This window comes from Typopeltis vanoorti, chromosome 1 (genome assembly GCF_054136105.1).
Source record: "Typopeltis vanoorti isolate ZY-2024b chromosome 1, IOZ_Tvanoo_1.0, whole genome shotgun sequence".
In the NCBI taxonomy this organism is placed as follows: Eukaryota; Metazoa; Arthropoda; class Arachnida; order Uropygi; family Thelyphonidae; genus Typopeltis; species Typopeltis vanoorti.
This window is the reverse complement of record NC_143549.1, coordinates 74,308,035-74,330,241: the sequence shown is the minus strand read 5'-3', so window position 1 is coordinate 74,330,241 and position 22,207 is coordinate 74,308,035. Positions and strand designations below refer to the sequence as shown.

At 35.7% G+C, this 22,207-nt stretch overlaps 1 protein-coding gene across 1 annotated transcript in view; it reads right to left on the bottom strand.

Annotated features, from left to right (window-relative positions):
- Positions 1–15,346, bottom strand: part of LOC150110094 (uncharacterized) — a 119,046-nt gene extending 103,700 nt beyond the window's left edge. The window contains exon 1 of the mRNA XM_090391359.1: positions 15,306–15,346. The gene's annotated coding sequence lies outside the window, so the exon portion shown is untranslated. The remainder of the gene's footprint in view (positions 1–15,305) is intronic.
- Between the last annotated feature and the right edge of the window lie 6,861 nt (positions 15,347–22,207).

Sequence of the window (22,207 nt, the reverse complement as noted above, 5' to 3'; positions counted from 1 at the left end):
CAGTATCCAAGTAGATACCCAACAGGGTGCATCACAAGAAGGTGAGGATTGGACATTAGGTCAGAAGCCCTGGTTGGTTCTCCGCATTCCTTTAAAGGCTATGTGAAGGTCTCCTCTCAGTTATACAGCTTTGACCCTTAAGCACCCGAATATTGAGGTCATCATCAGGAAAATACATATATAAGAACCAAGCTATTTGCTACTGCACTATACAAAGGTAAAATGAATGTAACTGTTCATTAATCTTTTACCTAGCCTGACCTCTTGTGGAAAAACTAAATTAATAATATTAAATTAAAAAAATTACAGATTAAAAAATTAAATAAAAAAACAGATAAGTATAAAAATAAATTAAAATTGAATTTAAAAAAAAAATTTTTAAAAAGCAAATTAAAAACAGAACTACATTAAATATTTCAAAAGTCCTCTGGTATAAGATTTTCTTCTGGGCTTGTTCCGGTTGCCATAAGGGTTGCAGATGGGTCCTCCACATTCTTGGAATGATAATCCGTCGTTTTTGTTCGGGTTTTGATGGTGTTCTAGCATTTCACAGGCTTCTTTAAATTTTCTCTGAAACCAGGTTTTGGTGCGATGTAGGGACATGATGCCTTTCCAGTCAATTCTATGGTATGTTTGCAGTGCGTGGTCTGATAGACCTGTTTTATCATAATGGAAGAATTTAATGTGTTGTTTGCGTTTGCTTTTTCTGATTAGGATCGTGTGTCTTGTTTCCCCTATGTAGGGTAGGTCATGTACATTAGATTTTGTAGACCCCTGGGTGGGCCAGGCATGGAAGAGGATCCTTGGAAGAACTGAGTTAATTTTTTTATTTTTGTCGGGGGTTTGAAGGTGGTTTTGATGTTGTATTTATGTAGTGTTCTGTCTATTTTTTCTGAAATGCCCCTAACATATGGTATGACTATTGCATTCATGTAGTCTTTTTTGTTTTTAGTGGTATTTTCGTGGAGAATTTTATAAATTGTTTTTTTTTGATTTATCTTTTTTATTGTAGAGATTTTTTTCAAATGTATGGTTAATGATTTTGAATTCTTAAGTTTAGAGCTTCTTCATTTGAGCAAACTGTTATGCTCTGAGTTTGAGGGTGCTTATGACTCCTAGTTTTTATGCTAGGTGGTGGTATGAATTTTTGTGTATATATTGGCCCACTTGCGTAGGTTTGCAGTAGACAGCCTGAGGGAAGACATAGGAAGAGACATTGTTTTCGATTTCAATGGTGAATTGAATACATTTCTGTTGTTTGTTCATGTGGTTAAGGAATGTATTTAATGTTTCGCGATGGGGCCAAATGGTGAAAACAACCGTGAAAACTTATAGCAACCAGAAAAAGTCCACAAGAAAATCTCAATATAAGAGGACTTTAGAAATGTTTAATGTAGTTCTGTTTTTAATTTATTTGAATTCAGTATTAATTTATTTTTATACTTATCTTTTTTTAATTTTAATTTTTTAATCTATTATTATTATTATTAAACAAGACCTCATGGAGTCAAATCTCCTTTTATCTTACACACACATCTCATCATACCGTGTCTTAAACACATTCAAACTACTTGCAGACACCACGCTCTCAGGCAAGGCATTCCAATCACTCACAACTCTGCACGAAAAAAACCTGCCTCTCACTCTCTTACTCACACCCTCCTTATACAGTTTCCAGGGATGACCTCTGGTTCTCCCCTGATCTCCCACTATTCTCTGTAGAACTTCTCCACCATTGATCCTATAACAACCCCTTACCAACTTGTAGGTCTCTATCATATCTCCCCTCTTCCTTCTCTCCACGAGACTCTGCAAATTACATCTTTTCAATCTTTCCTCATACTCAACATTCCAGAGGTCAGAAACTACCTTAGTCAGTCGCCTTTGGACCCTTTCCAACAGCTCTTCATCCTTCTGAAAACCCGGTGACCAAATCTGGGCACAATAGTCCAAGTGTGGCCTAATCAAAGCCTTATACATTGGAACAAGTATCTCCCTACTTCTACATGTCAGTGTCCTCCGCATCATTCCCAGAAGTCTTTGTGTTGTCTTCACAATTTTGGCGATGTGTCCCCTAAATTTTAGATCCTTATCCACTATCACCCCCAGATCTCTTATTTCCTCTACTTCCAACAATATATTCTCACCAAGCATAAATTCTGCATCCCATCTTTGTTTTCCAAATTTTAAAACTTTACATTTTGCAACATTGAACTCACATCCCCATTTGCTTGCCCAATCACTCAATTTATTCAAGTCTTCTTGCAAGGCCACAACATCTTCACTACTCTTTATGGTTCGTCCCAACTTTGCATCATCTGCAAACAACTGAATATCTCCATCCAAATCTTCACCAATATCATTAATATATAAGTTAAATAGTAATGGCCCTAAAACAGACCCCTGAGGCACTCCACTAGTGACTTTCCTTTTCCTGGATATTGCACCCCCATACACAACTTGTTGATACCTATCAGATAGCCAGTCTCCAATCCAATGCACTAATCTAATATCCAACCCCATCTGCTCTAGTTTGACTGTCAACTTATCATGAGGTACTCTATCAAAAGCCTTTGCGAAATCCAAGTATATTACTGTGTATCCTTCTCCTCTGTCCAAGGAAGCAGTCACTTTATTGTAATAAGTAAGTAGATTACTAAAACATGACCTCCCTTTAGCAAATCCATGCTGTCCATCAAAGATTATACCATTGTTGTCAACCCAACTCTGGATCCTAGTTCTCACAAGCTTCTCCAACAACTTAACCACAACACCTGACACACAGATAGGCCTATAGTTTGATGCTTGAGTTCGATCACCTCCTTTATGAAGTGGCAAAATCTTGCCCTCCTTCCACTCTTTAGGAACTTGACCAAGTGCAAGACTCGTATTAAAAAAATATGTCAAGGCAGGTGTCAACTCTCTGGCACACTCCTTCAGAATACGTGGTGATATATTATCAAGTCCCACAGCCTTATTTACATCTAGTTTACTCAACTCCCCAAACACCTCTTGCTCACTTACAGTCAGTCTCTCCTCCCCATCATCAACTGCTCTTAATCTCTCCATGAAGTCACATTCACAAGATTGAAAGATCTTTATGAATTGCTCATTAAGTATCTCCACAACACATTCTGCAACAGCTGTCTTTATACCATATCTATTTATAATTTTAAAAAAATTTAATAATATTAATTTAGTTTTTCCAAGAGAGGTCAGGCTAGGTAAAAGATTAATGAACAGTTAGATTCATTTTACCTTTGTATAGGTGCAGTAGCATATAGCTTAGATCATATACATATGTATTTTCCTGATAATGACCTCAATACAGAAGTCAAAAGTTGAAAGTTACTTTCCTAATATTAAGTAAAGTAATTATTTTAACATGTGTGTTGTGTCTCCATAATTTCTTAACTATGAATTTTTGGATTTCTTGAAGGACAGCTGTCTTATGCAGCATGTGATGAAGGGAACATGAGGATCAAGAGTTTGGGATTTGTTAATACCATCAGAGGATCTAATTGAGGCTGAGATGTCATACCTGCCCCTAGTTGGTGAGACTGACCTATGTAGCTCTGACTTGAAAGATGAATAAGCATGTAGACATGTAAAGGCAGAAGGAATTTATGTGGAATTATAAGGCAGGTGACTGTTATAGACGTAGAAACTAGCTTACAACAGTGCAATGGAGAAAAAAAATTTGAAAGAAGATATGGCAGTAGTGCATGGAAGATACTTAAGAAAAAATTGAGAGCAGTGGTAGATTATATATATCTCAAGTGAAGAAGATCAAGCAGTTTATAGTCAGATGATGAAAGAAGTGATTAAAGGGGAATTCATCATCATCTCATCTCATCCACTTGATAATGGGTTGGGTCCACTAAGAAGAAAGGTTCTTCACTTATCGCGATCTTTAGCTTTAGCTATCTCACTCATGACTCTATAGCTGGGTAGATGGGAATGTTCTTTCAGCAACTTTATCCAAGTACTTCTTGGTCTGCCTCTAGGTCTTTTTCTTCCTATATATCCATTCAGAGCTAAATATGGGAGTCTATGAGGGGCCATTTTCTGAATATGACCAAACTATCTCAGTTGATGCTTAATTATTATGTCTATTATACTATCTGGGAAGTTTAAATCTGTTCTGACTTGATCATTAGTCTTGTGTTCCATCCAGTGGGTGTTATTAATTTTTCTGAGGCATTTCATTTCAAATGCTTGAAGTTTCTTGATTGGTTGTTGAGTTAATCTCCAAGCTTCTGAAGCATAAGTAGCTGTTGGGATAATAATTGTTTTATATAATTTTAATTTTAGACTCGTTGGGATTTTTTTATTTTTCCATATTTTGTTTAGTTTATTCATGTTGGTCCAACCTAGGTTTAGCCTGTGTTTTACTGTTTCCATATTGTTGAGGTTACTAGATATAAGATTGCCAAGATAAACATATTTATTAATTTGTTCCAGCAGATAATTTTCGAGATTTATAGAAATATTTTCTTCTTCTCTACCTATCTTCATTATTTTTGTTTTATGATGATTTCTTTTCATACCATAAGTTTTACAAGAGTCATTTAAAATATTAATAGTTTTTCTAGCTGTGGTTTAGAATCTGCTAAAATAATGATATCATCTGCATTATTTATTACGTGATTAATGTTGGTACCATTGATTTTTACACCTGGTTCATCAGCTATGGTTTTACAGACTTCTTCTAGGAAGATGATAAAGAGTTGAGGTGAGAGAGGGCATCCCTGCATTACACCTTTCTCGACTCTGAAATCCTCGGTTTTAATGTTGTTCATTTTAACAAAAGCTTTGGTGTCTCCATAATAATTTGTAATAAATGTTAAAATATCCGAATCCATTTTTATGTCTTTTAGGATAGTGATCAATTTGTTTCTATTAACTGAATCAAAGGATTGCTTAAAATCTATAAAACAACAGTATATGGGCAGGTTGTATTCCCAATATTTTTCTGCTATATTATTAATGGTGAAGATATGGTTTATGGTGGATCTATGTGGCCTGAATCCTGCTTGGTTTCCTCTATGATTTTTTCTGTAAGCACCTGTGTTCTCTTTTGTATAATTTGAATGAATAGTTTATAACTATGACTTAAGAGTGTTATGGGTCTATAATTTTTACATATTCTTTTGTCTCCTTTTTTGTGAATTGGTATAATAATTCCTGTTTTCCAGTCAGTTGGGATTACTCCAGTATAATGAATTTGATTAAATAAATTCATTAGGAAATTAAGAGCTTCCTTGCCACCATATTTCTATAGATATTTCATCTTTACCATAGCTTTTGAAAGTTTCATTTGGTTTATTGCATTTATAATTTCTGCTGGAGTTATGGGTGGGTGGGTGGTGCCTTTTCATATCATCTTTTCTGTTATATTCTCTCTCCTTCTGTTCTTTTTTAAATCATGTTTGATAGTAGTCCTTCCAAATTATTTTAATATTTTGTATTGACCCAGTTTTTCTAGATTGTTTTTATCTTTCATTGTTAATGGTTTATCTTTATAGATATTAGTTAATTCTTTGATAATTTTGTATACCATTTTATATAATTTCTTTTATTAGCTTCTTCACACAGTTTCGCTTTTTCCTCCAACCAGTTATTTTTGGCAGATGTGCACATTTTATCAATTTTGTTTTTAAGAATCTTATAATGTTGTTTATTTTCTTCTGTATTTTTTATATTTAATATATGCTTTGCTGTTCTTTTTTCTTCTAAAGTATTTAGAATTTCAGGGGTTGTCCATTCATGAATTGGTCTTGATGTTGTACCAAGTATGTTTCTTGCAGTATTTGTAACAATTTTTTTACCTTGATTCCATGTATTTTCTATATTGTCATAGGAAAATTTTCTAAACTCATTTCCTATTAGTGTCTGATAGTTATCTTGCATAGATTTCTCTTTCGGTTTTGGCAGGTCCACTTTGTTGATAAGAGCTCGTGATTTACGATACTTGAATTTTAGTTTAATTTTTGCTTCAAGCATTTCATGGTCAGTGTCGAAGTCTGGAGTTTTTAAAGTTCTAACATTCTGCACTGATGATTTCCAATTTCATTTGATTAGAATGTAATCAATACAGTTCTTTATTGTACCATCTGGTGAGGTCCATGTATATTTGTGGGAAGGTCTATGGGAAAAAAGGGTATTACAGATAAATAGATTATTTGCTTTACAAAATTCTAATATTCTTTCTCCTCTTTCATTTCTGTTATAAACTCCAAACCTGCCCATCACATCCTCCATGCCTGGGGTAAACTTCCCAATTTTGGCATTAAAATCACCCATCACTATTACTATATCTTTCTTATTGGTCTTGTCTATTAGATCTTGCAACTTATCATAGAAGGTATCGATTTCTTCATCTTCATGTGACTGGTCAGGAGCGTAGATTTGAATTATTGTAAAGGGAACATTTTTTTCTTTACCTTTTAATCTGATAGTGATCATTCTTGGGCCATGTGGTTCTATGGCCATGACTGCATTTTGTAGCCTATTGTTCACTAAAATGGCGACTTCTTTTCTATGTATATTGTCCTCTCTGCCCGACTAGAATAGTTTTCCTGAATTTAGGTTTATAACTCCTTCTCCTGCCCAATGGGTTTCAGCCAAGCCTACAATGTCCGATGTAATCCTAGTAAATTCTTTTTCCATCAAATTTATTTTCCCAGGTTTTTAACAGTGTCCTTATATTTAAGGTTAAGAGATGCGAAATTCTATTGGCTGACCACATACTAAACTTCTCGGCTGCTCCCTGTGATCTAGGATCAGTCACATCGGTTTCCTCGGACACAGTGGAGACTCCTGATTCATAGTGTTGAATGGCAGAATAATGCAGCCAGCTTGCCACTCCTCTGCTGCATCCTTTTGGTCCACAACTCCTAATTCTTTATTCGAGCAACCCTTTGGGGTTTCCCTCATCCGCCACCCGAGGGACGTGCCTGGTAGGAGTCAGGTCTCATCAGGCAAATTACAAATTCGAATTAAAGGGGAATTACAGATGAAAAAAAAAAGAGATTATGAAAGACATATAAAGAGAGAAGTGGAGAGCACTTGCATGAGAAAAGACAAGGCTCAGGTTACAAAAGTAACTAGTATCGTTAAAGAGAAAAATTGGATTATGAGAAGAGACCATGCTGAAATTCAAGGAGAATCCCAGGAGGTTTTTTTGTTATGTGGTGAGAAGGAGGAAAAATGATTGTGGATGGATCACATTGCCAGATAGTGATAGCACTTGGATGAGCAATGTGGATGACATAGTTGAGCTATTTATTGATCACTTTATTAGATTGTTCCATCCTGATACAGCAGGATTTATTCCTAGAGAGAGATAAGGAGTGTTGAAGTGTTAAAGTGAATGAAGAGGATGCATTCTAAATACTAAGTATGTTTAATGTTAGTAAGGTGGGGTGTGGATTAGATGGAATTTTATAGAAAATGTATAGCAACCGGAACAAGCCCAGAAGAAAATCTCAATACAAGAGGACTTTAGAAATGTTTAATGTAGTTCTGTTTTTAATTTATTTTTAAAAAATATTTTATGTATATTTTATTTTATTTTTATTCAATTTTAATTTATTTTTATACTTATATGTTTTTTTAATTTAATTTTTTAATCTATTTTATAATTTTTAAAAATTTAATATTATTAATTTACTTTTTCCACAAGAGGTCAGGCTAGGTAAAAGAATAGTTAGATTCATTTTACCTTTGTATAGTGCAGTAGCATGTAGCTTGGATCTTATACATATGTATTTTCCTGATGATGACCTCAATACAGAAGTTGAAACATCAAATGTTACTTTCTTAATATTAAGTAATTATTTTAACATGTTGCTGTGTCTCCATAAATTCCTAACTATGAATGCTGACCACCGAGTAACCTTAAAAGAAAGAATTGAATAAATTGAGTGAATGGGCACAGGAATGCAAGTTCAATGTTGCAAAATGTAAGGTTTTAAAATTTGGGAAACAAATATGTAATGTAGAATTTAGTGGGGATATATTGTCAGAGGCAGAGGAAATAAAAGATCTTGGTGGATAAGGATCTGAAATTTAAGGGACACATTGCCAAAATTGTGAGGACAACACATAGACTTCTGGGAATAATGCAGAGGACACTGACTTGTAGAACTAGGGATATTATAAGGCTTGAATTGGGCCACACATGAACTACTATGCACAGATTTGGTCACCTGGTTTTCAAAAGGATGAAGAGATTTGGAAAGGGTCAAGAGGAGACTGACTAAGGTAGTTTCTGACCTCTGGAATGTCAAATTTGAGGAAAGGTTGAGAAGATGCAATTTACAGAGTCTAGTGAATAGAAGGAAGAGGTGAGATATGATTGAGACCTACAAATTAGTAAGAGGTTGTTATAGGATCAATGTTGGAAAGGTTCTACAGAAAACAGTGTGAGATCAAGGGAGAACCTGAGATCATCCCTGGAGCTGTATAAAAAGCATGTGAGCAGTGGAATGAGAAGCAGGTTTTTAGCATGCAGAGTTGTGAATGATTGGAATGAATGCCTTGCCTGAGAGTGTGGTGTCTGTAGAGAATTTGAGTATGTTTAAGGTGTGGTATGATGAGCTGTGTTTATGATAAAAGGACCTCTTAGATGAGTCTTTGACTGCATGGGGAATTGGGGTAATAATAATAATAATAAGGTAAGTTACAGGTGCAATAGGTATGATAAACTCCAGGGTGAGTCAATGCAGAGGTGGCAATCCTTAGAGGAGTGCTATTATTATTATTATTATTACATCATACCTCCATCGAGGGAGGGCATCTACTCTACAACTCTTCCTCTCACTACTCCACCAACCTTCATCATCTAACATACCTAGTACTTTCGCAGACAATCACAAACATCCATGCCCATGGTGGAATTCGAACCCACAGCGTTTTGGCTGGAGAGCGGAGACGCTAACCACTCGGCCAACCAAGCTGGAATTGAATATGTTTTTTAATATTATAGGTGGTTTAAAAATGTCATTAGAATTATAATGGTGTAGAATGCTATTAATTTTTTCTGATAACTCTTTAATGTATAGTAGCTATGGTTTTTCTGTAGTCTATATTATATGCATTTTTTGATCAAGTTTCAAGAAGAACTTTATTAATAGTATTTTTTGCTACAGTCATTATTTATAAATGTACTGTTAATAATTTGTAATTCTTGTTTAAGAGCTTGTTCATTAGAGCAAATTGTTATAGCTGTGTTTTTGAAGGTGTTAGTGATTCCAAGTTTTTCCAAAAGGTGATGAATGAGTTAGCATGTATATATTGGCCGATATGTGTGGGCTTGTGGGAAACAGTAAAGGACAGACTGCCAGAGGGAAGACGTGTGACCAGTGTATCGAGGAAAGGAAGCAAGTTCTGATTTTCAATTTCAATAGTAAATTGTATGTGCTCATGTTATTTGTTCATATGGCTGAGGAAGGCCGCGTGAACAAATAATTTCATTATCTGGCCACATGGCGGCCATGTGGCCAGATAATGAAAACATCGTCAACATATCTAAGCCATACTGTAGGTTTTAAAATAAAGGAATCTAGAGCATGTTGCTCAAAAGCTTCCATATAAAAGTTAGCAATTTGGGGGGGGGGGGAGTGGTGAGCCCATGACTGACCTTTTTGTAGGTAAAAATATTTTGCCACACGAAGTAACTGGAACATAGTACATGGACCAAGAGAGCCATAATGTTGGGCGGAAATTTGTTCTGTAAGGGAATTGTGTCATTGACTGGGCCATTTGTGAAAAAGGCAGAAATGCCAAAACAGACTAATAAATCATCTTGCTGAGTGTTATGTTTTTAGTTTTGTTTATGAAGTGCTATGTGTTCTTTATATAGGAGGGGAATGACCTACCAACTCTTTGAGTGTTGAGGCTAATTTCTTGGCTAGGTGATAATTTGGGCTGTCTATACCTTCAGCTATTCGCCAAAGTGGAACATTATGTTTGTATTACTTGGGGACACCATATATTCTGGAAGAATGGTCATAACGGGGGTAACAAGTTTTAATAGTGTCCAATGGCCAAGAAGTGGCCATTGGACACTCAGCCACCTCAACAAACAACATGAGCACATACAATTTACTATGGAAATTGAAAATAAGAACTCACTTTCTTTCCTTTCCTGGATATACTGGTCACGTCTTCCTTCAGGCAGGCTACCACAAGTCAACACATACCAGCAAATATATGCATGCTAACTCATATCACCACCCTTCGCAAAAACTTGGAGTTGTTAACACCCTCAAAAAAAGAGCTTTAACAATTTGCTCTAATGAACAAGCTCTTAAACAAGAATTACAAATTATCAGAAATACATTTATAACTAACGGCTATTGCAAAAATGCTATAGTCGTTAGTCATAAAACTTGATCAAAAAATACACATAATATAGATTACAGTAAAACCATAACTATCCCATACATTAAAGGGATATCAGAAAAAAATTAAGAGCATTCTACACCATTATAATCTTAATGCTACTTTTAAGCCACCTATAAAATTAAAAAACATATTCAACTCCCCTAAGGATCTCTTCCCCCCCCCCCATTGGTTCACCATGGAGTTTATCGTATCTACTGCACCTGTAACTTACCTTATATTAGTGAAAGTGGACCTACAATCCCTATCCATAAAAAAGAACACAAACAACACATTAAATTTAACAATTTTGGTGAAGCAGGCCTATCAGATCATGCTTTTAACACCTACACCAAACTGATTGAAAAAGCAAATGATCTTTATTATACAAAAACTTGGTATGAACGGAAATTTAAAGAAGCCTGTGAAAATTTCATTAACCATCCTAGTCTTAACAATAATGGTGGCATAAAAATCCCAAGAATTTGAATGGCACACATTCAGCCCACTTAGTTCAAGTTTTCAGTAAACCCTGATTTAGGGACTTATTTATTTTATCATTTATTAATTATCAGCAATTATTTCAGCTTTTACTGGCCACCACCCATGCTGTTATGTTTTAATTTATATGTATATTTATATTATTATTACCACCCTAAGACCTCATGGAGTCAAAGACTCATCTGGGAGGTCATTTTATCACACACACACAGCTCACCAAACCGTGTTTTAAACACATTCAAACTCTTTGCAGACACCACATTCTCAGGCAAGGCATTCCAATCATTCACAACTCTGCACAAAAAAAACCTACCTCTCACTCCTCTACTCACACCCTCTTTATACAGTTTCCAGGGATGACCTTTATACAGTTCTCCCCTGATCTCCCACTATTCTGTGTAAAACTTCTCCAGCATTGATCCTATAACAACCCCTTACCAACTTGTAGGTCTCCATCATATCTCCCCTCTTCCTCCTGTCCACCAGACTCTGCAAACTACATCTTCTCAATCTTTCCTCATACTCGACATTCCAGAGGTCAGAAACTACCTTAGTCAGTCTCCTTTGGACCCTTTCCAACATCTCTTCATCCTTTTATGAGTAACATTTGTGTGAACATGTTGCTCTCTCTAGCTTAATTTATTTTTGTAACCAAATAGATAATAATAACTGGACTCTAGCTATGATGTACTAAGGTTATTTAATTATTTACTTTATTTTATTATTTTTTTCACCAGAGGTCAGGCCAATAGTTTTATCAGACCAAATCAATGTAACTTTAGCATGCCATGCAGACTGTAGTTTATTTCTTTGTATATTGGAAGAATGATATTGTGGGATAAAAATGGGAATACAATGACTGATGCAGAGGACATAGTGGAATTGTTCAATGAACACTTTATTGGAGTATTTCATCCTAGAGGAGTCAGTTTTAATGCTAGAGGGATAGGACTGGTTCGAGGTCTGGAGATACAGGAGGAGAGTGTGTTTCAGATACTGAGTGCTCTGGATGTCAGTAAAGCTGTGGGACTGGATGGTATTTCACCATGAGTTTTGAGAGAATGTGCTAGGGAATTGGCAGTGCCTTTAACGTGGCTTTTCAATGAAAGTCTGGCTTTGGCAAAGGTGCCCAATGAATGGAAGGAAGGTAAGATAGTGCCATTGCATAAGGGTGGTAACAGACTGGAAGTGTCTAATTATAGGCCATTCTGTGTGTCATCAGTAGTTGTTAAGATCTTGGAGAAAGTAGTGAGGGACCGTATACAGCACTGAGTAAATGAGGGTAATGTTATCTGTGAGAATCAACATGGATTTGTGAAAGGACGCTCTTGTTTTAGCAATATGCTAGCCTTTTATAATAAAGTTTCAAGAACATTAGATGAGGGAAAGGCATATACTGCAATTTTCTTAGACTTGGCGAAAGCATTTGACAGGGTGCCACATGATAAGCTGATATTTAAGTTGCAGCACATGGGTCTGGAAGTCAGATTGGTCAACTGGATTCAGGATTGGCTGTCTGATAGGTAACAGAGAGTTGTGTATGGTGAAGCAGTTTTCAGGAGGTAGAGGATTACAAGTGGGGTCCCACAGGGCTCAGTACTAGGACATATATTGTTTAACCTTTATATCAATGACATAGCCAGTGGATTGCAGGGGGATATTCAGTTGTTTACGGATGATGCGAAGCTGGGAAGCATTATTAGTAATAGTGTAGGTGTGGTAGCCCTGCAAGAGGATTTAAATAAGCTAGATAGATGGGCAAATGAATGGGGGATGTCAGTTTAATGCAGCAAAATGTAAGGTCTTGAGGTTTGGGAAACATCGATTGGATGCTGCATACTCTATGGGAGGAGTTATACTGGAGGAAGTAGGGGAGACAAGAGATCTGGGGTTGATGATTGATAGAAACCTGAAGTTTAGGGGACATATTGCAAAGGTGGTGACCGTAACACAGAGGATTGCTGCTATTATGAGAAGGACACTGACCTGCAGAGATAAGAGGGTTATCATTCCGTTAAGTCTCTGATCAGACCACACTTGGACTATTGTTCTCAGATTTGGTCCCCAGGATTTGAAGGGGATAAATTAACTGTGGAAAGGATACAAAGACGGATGACAAAGATGGTCTCAGGACTGTACAAGGATAGTTATGAGGATCGGGTGAGAGAATGTGGACTGCAGAGTTTGGTGGATAGAAGAAGGAGAGGTGAAATGATTGAGACGTTTAAACTGTTGAGAGGTGGTTACAGGGTTGACACTGGGGAGTTCTTTCGCTTGGATGAACAGCGGGAAGGAGTGATGACAAGAGGCCATCCCTGGAAGTTACGAAAGGAAACTGTGAGCAAGAGGGTAAGGAGTGGTTTCTTTGTGTGGAGGGTGGTTGAGCCGTGGAATGCATTGCCTGATGGAGTGGTGGGAGCGAGAACGGTCAGTGAGTTTAAAGAGTGGTATGATAGACTTTGTGTTTCTCAGGGGGGGACCTCCCCTCGATGAGTCTTGACAGACTTTATGTCTTAGGAAGGACCTCCCTCGATGAGTCTTTTGACTCCTTGGAGGCCTGAATAATAATAATAATAATAATAATATATGTGTATACTCCAGATATGTAGAGTGATTATTTTGGTTTTTAATAAACTGAAGTTTTACTCTAACATGGTAGTTGTTTCCATAATTTTTATAATGAGCAGTACATATATAAATCTTTCAAGTAAATTGGAGAAAATGGGGATGAATAGGTATAAACCGGAAACTGATAGATAATATGGACATGTTAATGTGTAGGATATAGTGAGAGGTCAAGGAAAAGGCAGCTGACAAGTGGCATGCCGTAAGATCTGTACTTGGTTCACTGCTATTTATTTTGTACAATAATGATATGGGGAAAATTGAAGGGTATTGCAATTGTTTAATGAATTTAAGCATCATCAGTAATTTACTGATGATTCTAAAATTGGGGAGGTTCATAGTAAATACAAGTACAAATCATATAGGATTATTTGAATAGCGTGCAAAGATGTAGCGCTTAATCTTTAATGGCATCTGTAGCACAGCAATTAAGAAAACAAAACTCATTAAACACAGTAAATAACTTTAACAAAAATAGCACAAATATTATCAATGCATTCAAGCATCAAAAACTATAGGCCTATCTATGTGTCAGGCGTTTTAGTTAAGTTGTTAGAGAAGCTTGTGAGAACTAGGATTCAGAATTGGATTGACAACAATGGTATTATCTTTCATGGACAGCATGGACTTACTAAAGGAAGGTCATGTTTTAGTAATCTACTTACTTATTACAATATGGTGACTGCTTCCATGGACAAAGGAGAAGGATACACAGTAATATACTTAGATTTCGCAAAGGCTTTTGATAGATTACCGCATGATAAGTTGATAGTCAAACTAGAGTGGATGGGGTTGGATATTAGATTGGTGAACTGGATTGGGGACTAGCTATCTGATAGGTATCAACAAGTTGCGTATGGGGAGCGATATCAAGGAAAAGGAAAGTCACCAGTGGTGTGCCTCAGGGGACTGTTTTAGGGCCATTGCTGTTTAACTTGTATATTAATGATATTGGTGAAGATTAAGATGGAAATATTCAGTTGTTTGCAGATGATATAAAGTTGGGACAAACCATGAAGAGTAGAGAAGATGTTGTGGCCTTACAAGAAGTTAGTTAGCACACTTGTCTGTTAGCAAACATTCAATAAAAGCCATAAAAATTTCAAGCAGACATTCAAAGCATATATTGCAATGACATTACCATACTACTTGCAGGGTAGAGAGAAGCTAGTGTTGCGGTTTCCATAAAGCACCTGGATATACAAATGAAAAACAATTGCCATCATGACAAAAAACATAGTGGATCTGCAGTGGAGTTAATCCTGTCTTCAGAGTCTGCCATGTTTGTGAATTGGTATATTATCTAATTGGTTTGTCTTACATTATGAAAAATCGAAGTTTCCAAAAGAAAGAAATCCATCATTGCTGTATGAGTCTAGCTAACTCACCTTCAGATGAATAGCTTTTATAAAAGTATTTCATATCTGAGATTGGTTTTGAACTAGGCCTTTCAAACAAAGGGCATCGCTGCTAATGAACGAGCTGCAGAGGAACATGCATTATTCCTAATAATGCATAAAAACAATTTATAAGCAAAAAATTACAAGGTTAATCACCTTAAAAACACTGTTGAAAATCTATCTAAAAAAAATGCTATTCATTACAACAACAATAACGACGAATAAAAAAGACTAAAAATAATTCCGTAACAAATAATTTGATTAAGAAATGAAAAGCAATTAAAATAATGTCAGTAAATAGCCAATATTGCAAACAATTTCGCTTATTCAGTATTTGGCTTTTTACATATGATATGCTTTTATGAGATTTATATACACTAGTTACCATACACTGAATGGTGGATAGACGACAAAATTCGCCAAGGAATTAAAGAAAGATTCGTACTCCCGAGATGTTCATGACGACATTTTCTGATGCTCTTGCATCACAAACAGAAATGATGACTGAGAGAAGGGGGGGGGGGAATCCCCTTGAAATAGGCATGCATATGTTGATCCTGCAATTAATTCATTTTATAGAAATAAATTGTTTTTTTTAGAGTTGCCCAACGTTTTCCATATGCACAGTATAACTTTTTTTCATTGACAGATTTCACTAGTAAACTTACCATGGAGAACAGAGCATTATACGTCTGAATTGAAGAAGCTCAACTGGACAATACTAACGTATCTGAAATCGAAACTATCTTTCCAAGACAAGTAGCCAGTGTGGAAACACTATTTAATTCATGTCAAATACACGAAATAGTTTTAACCGATATAAAGTTAATCTGAAATATAACTAATAACAGTAAATGAGTAAAGTAACGAACTTATTTTATGTAATTTATTATTATATTAAAATATGAATCAAGTAGAGGTACGATCACTCGAAGCCATCAATACTATTAATGATGCCATCTATTGAGAAATAAATTAAATTTTATGATTTAACGTAGCTTTTCGCTGTAATAAATTTAGATTACTCCTAGTAGCTTTTCGCTATTAATAAATGTTCCATCTTATACAGTATTCATAAATTTCAGGAATTTCATGCAGTAGCTTGAGTATACTTTTGGGGTTATTCCTGAATAAGCTTCCTCAGTTGGCATTTAAAGGCAGACTTTTTTTTTCTTCGCTGAATGCTCTCTCCCTTTATGGTTTTGAGATATGGCGTTGATGGTAGTAGTGTTATAATTGAAGATATATAGCGGAGTAGCTTTGAATGCCCTCCCGCAATGAGTCCTTGGAGGTGTCATGTAATCAGGGCCGGCGGAAGCGGACATGCGTTCATGCCGACGCCGTTACGATGGGGGCGTCGCCGCCAGGGAGCGGTTCATAAGTTAATTTTTAAGAAACAAAATTTTTATCATAAAAACAAAAAAATCTTAGAATGATCAATATTAAAATAAATAAGGCCGGATACACCGAATAAAAAATTTTAAAAAAATGTATATTGCCGCCTCTTTGATCAGCGGGCTGCTTACAATTTGCAACTAGAGCAGGCTAAATGCTTTCCTACAGAATGTTATGTCTACTGCAATCTATCTAAAGTGAAACGATGAACGGTTTTTTATACGCAGAAACGAATTTTCGTACAAAACATTTGTTGCTACAAACTTGATATTAACTAGGTCTACCTACTCACTGATGAGCCCTCAATAGGGGTTGAAACCGGTCTGGGTAGTGACCTTCTCTCATAATGTAGAACAGTAATACAGCTCCTAGGAGCTAAGTTCACATTATGGATAAATATCAAGAATAGTGATCGGATCTTGCTCCACCTTTGACATGAGTTGCCTCCGCTTGCACTATCTTAAGGGTCAGTTGCTACAGTATCCAGGTATTTGCTTACGCTTGGAATCGTCGAACTTTATATAGTTTCTACTATATTCAGCATGAAATTCTTTGAGTTTCTTATTCGGCTAAGAAACGATATGGGATGTAATATCCCTTAACTTAAACAAGTCATATGGCGCCGAATTGAAGCCTTTGGCTCTTCATATATCTAATAATTTGTTGCTAGTTAACCAGTCATATGGTACGCATCTCAGTAGGCTACTGACAGTAGCGCAATGCCGACTATTATTTCGTCTCTGTGTCGTGTTGTGTAATAATTTCTTGTGGGTATAAAATAGAAATGGAATTAAAAATTTAAAAACAAGTTATTCGGTGCACAAAATCGTAAGCGTCATGCTGCGAAAGAAGCAGATATTAAGGAACAAACTGGGGCTCTTAATAAATTTGTTAAAATATTCTGATGCAGATTGTAACCAACTCGATACATCAGAAATCAGAGTTAAAGAACCGTGCACATCATCCAGTTTGCATGAAAGTACTATTGCAACTATTGAACAAGATAACTGAACATGATTTAAGTGAAAAATAGTTAGGATTTAGTCAGCTACAACAAGATTTAGTTGTAGTTGACCACCAAACTAATACATTGCTAGTCCCTGTAAATTTAGAAGATCCAGGTGAATGGGGAAATATTGATGAAAAATTACAAGTTGTTTTAATTGAAATGGGGCCTGTTCAAAAGAAAAATAGAATATATCCCAGAGATACATATGGTAGTAAATTTGGCGACACGTATTATAATAGAAAAACGGAAAACGGGAGCTCGTGCCAAGAACATGGCTCATTTATTCCGAAACTTTAAATTCTGTTTGTTGCAAACTCGTCGTGCCTACTAAATCAACTGAATCACCTACTGAGTCTTGCAGAAGGTTATAACGATTGGAGAAATGTAAGTACAACTTTACATAGACATGAGACTAGTTTAACTCACATGAAAAATTTCTTTAAATGGAAAGAACTTCATAAAAATCTAAAAAACAAAACTACATTGATCTCCAGACTCAAAGCATGTATGAAATGGAAAAGAAACAAAGTGAACTGGACGAGTGTTTTAGAACGCTTGATTGAAATTATAAAATTCCTTGGTAGTCGAAATTTAGCTTTTCGCGGATCATCTGATAAATTATATGAAAGGAGTAACGGCAATTTTTTAAAATTAGTCGAACTATTTGCTATGTTTAATCCCGTTATGGAAACTCATGTTCAAAGGGGCCCTTCAACGAATACAACAGGGTACATTATATGAGTAAAGACAGTCAAAATGAAATATTGGAAACTTTAAGTAACGCAATCAGGGATATAATTTATTATAAATTCGAAAATCTAAATATTATTCCATAATTTTAGACTGCACACCTGATGCAAGTAAAACAGAACAAATGACCATTATTATTCACTTTGTTTCCTGTGACAATGGATTATCAAGATCAGGGAAAATGTTTTAGGTTTTGCAGATATATCAGATTCGAACGGACGTGGTTTATGTGCAACAATAATGAAACAACTGGAAAAATGGAACACTCATTGAAGACATGCGAGGTCAAGGGTATGACAATGGGGCAAATATTACTATTATTACTATTATTACGGGCAACTCCAGGGAGTCATTGGACTCATCGAGGGAGGCCCCAAATCATATTCACCACAACTATTTGACATTCATACAGTATCTATCATACCTCGCCTTAAACTCATTCACTGTCACAGCATCCACCACAGACTCAGGGAGCGCATTCCACTCATTCACCACTCTAAAAGTAAAGAACCCAGCTCTAACACCCTTACTAACCACACTTTTGCCCAGTTTCCATGGATGTCCCCTAGTCCTCCCAAAACCAGCCCTGTTCTCAAAAATATCTTCTGAATTAATTTTATAGAAACCCTTCAGTAATTTGAATGTCTCAATCATATCTCCCCCTCCTCTGCCTATCAACCAATTTTTGCAACCCACAAATCCTCAACCTGTTCTCATACGGTTCATTTCACAGACCTGCTATCATCTTGGTCACTCGCCTCTGGATCCTCTCCACCTCCTCCCCATCAAGAAGAAACCTAGGTGACCAAATCTGAGCACAGTAGTCTAGATGGGGTCTTATCAAGGCTCGATACAGAGGAACAATAACCTGCTTGTCTCTGCTTGTCATCATATTCTTTAGCAACCAAGTGATTTGATGAGCTGTTTTGGTCACTTTTGCAATGTGTCCCCTAAATTTCAATTCCTTATCTACCAACACTCCTAAATCTCGTGGCTCATCAATTTCCTGGAGCACGGTTCCACCAATGCAGTAAACTGCCGCCAATCTTTTCACCCCAAAATGCATAACCTTACATTTTGCCACATTAAACTGACATCCATTCTCCTTAGCCCAGACCTCCAATTTATCCAAATCATCCTGCAAAATTTTGACGTCATCTGCATTCACTATTTCCCTACCCAACTTCGCATCATCCGCAAACAAATGAACTGTTCCTCTCAGATCATTTCCTATATCATTTAGGAACAAATTAAACAGCAGTGGTCCAAGAACAGATCCTTGTGGCACACCACTAGTCACAGGCCGTCTTGTGGACTCTACTCCCGAGTAAACCACTCTCTGATATCTCTCCGTCAACCACCCTCCTATCCATCTCACCAACCCTATGTCCATTCCCATATGCTGCAATTTACTGATTAGAATTCCATGTGGAATATGAAAGGGAAAAAATATGTGCTCCAAAATTTGCTTTTGAACAAAACTCCTCGAGCGTTTTACGTGCCATGTGCTGCTCATACTCTAAATTTAATCATTAACGATGCAGCCAAAGTGAATGCAGATACAATTAGTTTCGTTGCAATTATTCAAGAAATATATAATTTCTTTTCATTCTCTTACAAACGTTGGGCAATCCTTTAAAGTTCGTAAAAAAATTAACATTGAAACACTTATCAGAAACGCGATGGGAAAGTAAAATTAATGCACTCCGCCCTCTATGATATCAATTAGGAGAAATTTACGATGCACTTTTTGAAATTTTAAATAATAAAAATTTTAATAAAGAAATTCAGCATGAAGCACAAAACATTATGTGCTAAAATAAAGGACTACAAATTTATTTGCTCTCTTATAGCTTGGCATGATTTACTTAACAGAATAAACCCTGTGAGTAAAATGCTTCAATACAAAAATATGAACATTACACTTGCTTTAGAATCTATCGAAAATTTAAAAATATTCTTACAAGAATATAGATCAGATACAAATTTTAAAGTTCTAAAAACGGCAAAAGAACTCAGTGAAGAGGTGGATGGAGAACAAGAATTTAAAACTGGTATGAAAGTTCAACGACGAAAGAAGACACGACAATTTGACTAAGAGCATCATGACGAAACGCCACAATCTCCAGAAGATAAATTTAGAGTGAATGTGTTTTATACACTTCTAGACGTCGCAATGTGTTCGTTAATAGAACGTCTTGAACAACTAAAAACATATTGTGATAATTTCAATTTCATGTATAGATTACTACAAATTAATAACGAAGATTTACGAAAAAATTGTGACAATTTAAAGATTCTCTTGAAGGACGGTGACAATAAAGTCGTAAATGCAATAGAACTATATGACGAGTTATGTGCTTTCCGGGATATTTTTCGGAATGATAATTTAAATATTCAAAAGCCCTTTCGATATTCTTAATTTTATTTTGTCCAATAATTTATCTTTCCCTAACATTTCAATTGCTTTAAGAATACTATTAACCTTACCTGTTAGTGTAGCGAGTGGTGAACGTTCCTTTTCCAAGTTGATCAAAAATTTTAATAAAAAAAATTTCAAGTATATTTATGTTATTTAATTTATTTTCTGTTATTCTGTAAAGATGTCATTTTTTGAATACTTATATTAAATGTTCTAATTATTTCTGAATTCTTTTCTTATTTTCTCATCTATTTTGAGTTTCTTTTATTTTTCTAAAAGATAGTTCCAGTTAAAAAAATTTTACAAGTTACTAAGAATGCAAGAATTTTTTAAACTTTAGTTCAAATAAATTTTAACTTTAATTAAAATTCATTTTAATTTTGTTAGCGATTCGGATAGGTGAGAAGGTTATAATCCCTGTATCATTATATTCAACGATTAAAGTGAATTTGCTTTAACTTTTGAGAATTTTTTGAATATTATGGTTTTTAACGATTATCCTGCCTAGTCAACACCCCCGGTTCGTTACATTTAGCGAACCAACGTGTGACTGTTCCGTCAAAATTTATTTAAATAATTTCAAATAATTAAAATTTTTTATTATCGTAAAAGAACCACACTCTCCCGGATCGTTACAGGGGCGCTTAGATAGAAATTGCATGCAGGCGCCAAAGACCCCAGCGCTGGCTCTGCATGTAATAATAATAATAATAATAATAATAATATGGCTCCCCTGTGGTAATTCAATAAATGACTGAAGGTATTAAATTTGGCACTACTTCTTTCAGAATTAATTTTGGTTCCTATAAACCGTACATGAGAGGAACTGAATTGCAACAACCACCACGACTACTGTTTGTATAATTTAAATTTATGAATCCTTGTTATTCCGTGAGCATTCGTTAAGAAATGATGACCGGAATCCATTTCTAGGTCCTTGAATATTCTGTCAGGGAACACAGAATATATCGCCTAGTTCCTGATTGATCTGCGTCGAATTATTTCTTCGAATTCTCCACTTTAATAAACACATTGGCAACAATCTTTGTTAATATATAGGACCAGAATAGAAACTAACACCATAAATGTACATTTAAAGAAAAAATCAAGTATTTTCTAGAATTAAGCAGACCGCCAGTGTAAATGTCATCTGAAAACAAGATAACTTTAATTCTCTCAGTAGAGTAAGGAGACAATCTGATAGTACTCACCCCCCCCCCCCTAATTAGACATGCTTTAAGAAAAATTGCTTACTGTATTGTACACACGTTTTTTGTGGATCCAAAAAGATTTGCCTGTCATTTAAAAATTCAAATACTGAACAGCAAAAATAAAAGGAGCTTGCAACATATCGTAGGTTCTTTTATATGTTTGAATAAAACTATCAAACGATAGTTTGATTCTTGTATCAAATAATACTTTGCACTATCAAACGATAGTGTGGACTGACTGGAATCTTCAGTTATTTGCTGATGATGCAAAGTTGGGAAGAATGACTTGAGAGGTAACGTAAATCAGGCAGCAAGAGATATGAGATTTTTGCTTGAGGTTGTATGAAAGAAGACGCAGAGAGGAAAGATAGCGTGTGTGTGTGTGTGTGTTGCGTCGGTATGGTAGTGACGAGCTGAGCAGAGCAGTAATATTGAATAACATAATAGCTAGAATGTGTCAGAAGAGAGGATTGAATTATGTGGATGCTTGAGGATAGAAAGGAAT